Genomic DNA, 5787 nt, shown 5'->3' on the forward strand with positions numbered 1-5787 from the left:
GGAAATTTTGTTTCTGTGGCATACAAAACAATGATAACAAAGACAATTCACAAAGTTTTAGACAGAATGTGTTTAAGGATCATTATTATGCATATTTTCAATGAAGACAATGAATGGTACATCTGATTTGCAAAAAATAGATGAACATAATTTTTATAAAGGAACAAAAATCTCAAGATTTATAATAATCCAGGGCACCTGGGTGGCTCAGTAGGTTAAGTGTCCGACTCTTGATTTCAGCTCAGGTCATGATCTCAGGGTTGTGAGATCAAGCCATGTCAGCTCCATGCTGGGTGTGGAGCTTGCTTGGGATTCTCTCTCTCCCTCTCCCTCTGCCCCTCCCCCACACCTGCACTCCCGCTCGTGTGCGCGTTTTCTCTCTCTCTCTCTCTCTCAAAAAAAAAAAAAGATATATAATAATCCCAGGACATAACATACACAATATGCCATGAATATACCAAGCATGCAGTAAGAATATACATCAAGGGGATGTCAAATAGATTCGTAAGTCTAGAGTAAGTCCTAAACATCTATATTTTAATAAAAATTCATAGGAAAGTCTTTATGTTCCTTCCTATATGTGAGACCTGATGCTTAGTTCCTGAACCTGTTTTGAAAGCATAAACAGAACTATAGTTGTATTAGTTGCATTATTAACTTAGCTCCACATTTTGTTTTGTTCCCTACTTATGCTTTATGCACCTCTTAACCTCATGCACAGCCAATCATTAATTTTGCCTTTTTTACCCCTAGTCCCTGTTTACCCACTGATCGTAGAAACCTAGTGGGGACTGGACAGTAACATCTGTCTTGACAAATCTGATCGTACCAGGTCCCAAATATCACCTCATTGTCTGCAAGAATGCTTACCTCCAGATTGTTTCCAGGTCTTTCCCCACCCTCAAAGTTTCAAGAAACCCCTCTTCTCATGTATATGAGCTGTCCCTAGGCTCAAGGCAAGGCAGCTTTGGGAATGATCCCCTGCCTTCTCATTGGGCTGTCCTTCTGATAATAAAGCTTTCTTTACCTCAAAACCAGTGTCTCAAACATTGGCATACTGCACATTGGGTGTACAAATGAGTTTGAGTTTTGGTAACATATGTATGTGAGTTTACCTAGGTATCATTGTATAACTTGCAGTTTCTATCACATATTTTGTTTCCAAGATTCACCTACATTCTATTTTTGACTGGTATATTGTTTTTCATTGTATGATTGTACCATGATTTATTTATCCAGAATAACCTGTTGATGGATGTTTGAGTTATTTTCAGATTTGTGCTTTTTTTTTTTCCCACCGTATCATTATTTTCAATGTCCAGCATTTACAATATGAGGGCCAGAGCTTTCTCCCCAACTCAAGTTTATAAATTCTCAATTGGCTTGTGAGGCCAATAGGGATACTTCTTGTCTAATCTGGTTTCTGGGAAGACTTCATTCAGGTCCTCAATGGTCATCTGATCAAATGGAATTATGTTCCTCATCTTCTCCAGCTCTTTTTCATATTCCTCAATCCTGGCCTTTGAGAGAGACAAAAACTCGGCACAACTTTCCCATCTTCTTTTTCTTCAGCATCCACCTGAACAGTATATTTATCCTCTGGCACAGGAAGCTTCAGGGCATTAAACTTCTTCTCAAAGTCATCTACCAAACCAGCCTTTGCCACATTGGCCTTGCAGTAAGCCCAGTCGATAGCAGGTGGTTTCTCAGGGAGAGTAGCCAATCTGGAGGTAAGTGTCTCATTCCAGGATTTCAGGGAGTTAGCAATGGCCTTCTGGTTTCAGGGTATGATCTCCCCAAAAGCTACCTGGTCAATGGTTTTTAGAGCAAGTTTTCACACAGCCATCTTGAGATCCTTCACCAACCCCGGCGACCTAGAGTCCAGATTTGTGCTTTTAAAAAGAGTGGTGTAAAGGCCTTTCCTGTACGGGCCTCCCTGGGCACACATGACAGTGATTCTGGGTCCATTTGAGGTGTCATCAGATAGGCACAATCTGCTAGATATGATCAAATTGCTCTGTAAATTGATGCAAGATTATAATCCAACAAATTGTGTATGAGAGTCCCCATTGCTCTGCATAGTCCATCTAAAGAGGAGGTGGAGTGCCTGGTTCCAAACACAGGACTTTGAATCAAGCACATGGGGATTATGATAGCATTTCTTTATCTTAGTAGTTGTGTGACCCTGGCATGTACTTAACCTCTCTGAGCCTCACTCTTATAATCTGTAAAAGGATATCCTGATACCAATCAGAATATCTAGCATGTATAGAAGAGACTGGCAGCGCATGTTTGTTTCCTTCTCATTCCATCTTTTCCCCTCTTTAAGAGAAGTTTCATTTTCCTCAAGATTGTCACTATGTCTTAGAGAGAATTTTGAGAATGTTAAAAGAAGAAGGAAAACAGACACCCTCAGCTACATTATATAACAGATTTAGGGTCATTTCTGTGATAAAAAATGCTATAGAATGATTTGTCTGTTGGAGTGGAGTCAGAGAAAAAGACTTAGCATTTTCTACTGCCTTTGCTGTGGCCTTTTTGGGTCTAGTAGGTTCAATTCAGGTGTATTCATGAGCTGGGAGGCTGGGACTTTCTTGGAGCTCCAGAAAGATGAGGCATTTGGTGGCAATGGATCCACAGGGAGGGACCTGGGGCAAGAGTGAGAAGCGCTGCCTGAGTCTTAGTGCCTGAGCCTTCACCATTGACAGGACCTTGTGTGAGTCATCGCCTCTCTTCCCTCCTCAGCTACCAAAGAGAATTGTACCAGGTGGCCAGGTCAAAGAGGGTATGGTACCTGGATTGAGTAACAACTATATTCTGGGCACTATCATCTGCTTTACTTGCATTTTTCCCTTTTTATCAAGCACTTTTGCTCAAGTGGCCTTCATGGTGCAAAATCCAGCATCTTGTGAAAGAACAATATTGGGGATCTAATTTAGATGGTAAGGAGGTAAAGAAATCCTCTCCGAGAAATTACATTTAAAGAGTAACCTGAAGTGTGTGTAGGAGAGAGCTAGGGTGGAAGAGAATTCCAGGCCGGGAGGGACAGCATATGCAAAGGCCCTAGGGTGGGAAGTAGTTTGACCCTTTTGGAATGGAGAGAGGCCAGTGTAGCAGAATGAGTGTGAGAGACGGAGTGGCCCCAGATAGGACTAGTGAGGAAGGCAGGGGCCAGAGCACACAGAGCCCTCTAGGCCATGGTCAGGAGTTTGCATTTTACCTGCAGAGCTCTGGCAAGGCACTGGAGAGTTTGGAACCAGGTGAGAGTACACTTGCTTTTTGGTAGCTAGGAAGTTATTGGACTCTGAGAGTAGAAATACCATCCTTCCTTGCAAACAGAGCAGAGCAGCCATGAAGAGCAGGCTTGTGGATAGAGCCTCTGTTGCTGAGGTGACAGGACTGTGTCCTTGTTACTATGGAAACCTGATGTATGGCTAGTGACAGGCTGTGGGCTGGCAAGTGAGACTCCTGATTCTCCCAGCCCTGTGAATGTATTGCATAAGGTAAAGAGGTCTGGGGGGCTGCTGATCCTTCATCAGTCTATAAGCCTTGCTAAGGGAGGACAGAGGTCACTGAGACACACAGCCCACTTTCCTTGTCTGGGTCGGAAACACCTAGAAATTCCTTTTTCAAAAAAAGATTTATTTATTTATTTGAGAGAGAAAGAGAGAGAGGTGGGGAGGGGCAGAAGGAGAGGGAGAGAGAGAATACCCAAGCAGATTCCCTGCTGAGTGTGGAGCCCCAAGTGGGGCTCAGTCCCATGACTCTGAGATCATGACCTGAACTGAAATCAAGAGTCGGACGCTCAACCATCTGAGCCACCCAGTTGCACCTGAAACACCTAGAAATTCTTATGTTCATGACAAGAGACCCATATTCCTTTATGACATTTTTTCTATAATACTCAGGCACAGTTCCTGATCATTTGATGTTCTTTAAAAGATACTATTATTATTCACTCAGGGCATAACATTTTCCCTTAATGAACTGTAATTCAGAAGGAATATAGACCACATTTATTTAAATTTTAGCTGTATCCACTGAACATTGTATTTTTTGCATTTTTTTCTATCAAACTATGTGAAGCTAGTTATCATTCCTACATTAATTTTAGTGGAACAAAGAGACAAATATGTTTTAAGTGTATATTGGATACCATTTTTATACTTCTCAATACCTTTACTGCCTATCGGAATACCTTCCATATATGCTATTTCATAATGAATTATAAATAGAAATAATTTTTGTGCCGTTTAAAATGCCTCATAGCCACAGTGAAAGTCTCTTACCTGACCAATATTCCTCCATCCTGTTTCCCAAAGGTAATCACTGCTATCATTTGATTTTACTTGGCATTCATTTTTCTATGCATACTGAAATATACATACATGAAAAGATACATTACTCTTTTCATCAATTGATTTATTTTTCAGATATGAAGTTGGAATCACAGAATTAACACTGATTTACTTATGTTCTTCATTTAACAAATGACTATTTATTTAAAGATTTTATTTATCTTTTTGACAGAGAAAGAAACAGTGAGAGAGGGAACACAAGCAGGGGGAGTGGGAGAGGGAGAAGCAGGCTTCCCAAGGAGTAGGGAGCCCAATGCAGGGTTCGATCCCAGAACTCTGGGATCATGACCTGAGCCCAAGGCAGACGCTTAACAACTGAGCCACACAGGCGCCCCACAAATAACTATTTTTAAAATTATTTTCATTAAGTTATGATTTAGAAAAAAAATTCACTCCTTTTTGTATACAGTTCCATTAGTCTTGAAAAATACATACAGTTGTGTAACCATCACTACAATCGAGATACACAAGAGTTCCATCTTGTCAAAAAATTCCCCTGTTCCCTTTATAGTCACCCATTCTCCTCATCCCAACCCTGACAACAATTTGTTTCCTGACCCTGAAATTTTGATAGCTGTAGGTTTTCATTTTGTCTTTTCATTTAAATTGTGTTCTATATATTTTTAATTTTTCTTGAGACTTACTATTTGACCCATGAATTAATTAGATATGCATTGCTTAGTTTCCAAGTTTTTGGAGATTTTCCTGTGATCTTTCTACTATTGATTTCGAGAGTTTCATTTCATTATTGTCAGATAACACATTCTGTTTAATTTCAGTTCTTTAAATTTGTTAAGGTCTGTTTTATGATCCAGGATATAGTCAATCTTGTTCAATGTTCCATGTGCATTTGAAAAGAGTGTGTATTCTGGGGCGCCTGGGTGGCTCAGTCGTTAAGCGTCTGCCTTCGGCTCAGGTCATGATCCCAGAATCCTGGGATCCAGCCCTGCATGGGCTTCCTGCTTGGCAGGAAGCCTGCTTCTCCCTCTCCCACTCCCCCTGCTTGTGTTCCTGCTCTCGCTCTCTCTCTCTGTCAAATAAATAAATAAAAATCTTAAAAAAAAAGAGTGTGTATTCTGCTGTTTTGGGGTGGAGTGTTCTATAAATGTCAGGTAGATCCAGTTGGTTGATGGTGGTATTCAGTTCATCTATAATCTTGCTGATGTTTTGCCTACTAATTCGGAGAGAGGAATGTTGAAGACGCCAATTATAATTGTGGATGTGCTTATTCTATCACTTTTGCTGCATGTATTTTGAGATTGTTGTTAGATATAATACAGTACACATTTAAAATTATTGTATCTTCTTGGTGAATTGACTGACCCTCTTTGTCTCTGGTAATTGTGTATGCTTTCAAGTCTAAATTGTCTGATAACGTAGATGCTCCTGCTTTCTTTTGATCAGTGTTTGCATGGTATATTTTCATTCA

General features: G+C 40.4%; 1 pseudogene; it reads right to left on the reverse strand.

The window, feature by feature from the left end:
• Nucleotides 1–1364: 1364 nt before the first annotated feature.
• On the reverse strand, nt 1365–1846 carry LOC113931535 (annotated as a pseudogene).
• Between the last annotated feature and the right edge of the window lie 3941 nt (nt 1847–5787).

This window comes from Zalophus californianus, chromosome X, assembly GCF_009762305.2.
Source record: "Zalophus californianus isolate mZalCal1 chromosome X, mZalCal1.pri.v2, whole genome shotgun sequence".
Classification (NCBI taxonomy): Eukaryota; Metazoa; Chordata; class Mammalia; order Carnivora; family Otariidae; genus Zalophus; species Zalophus californianus.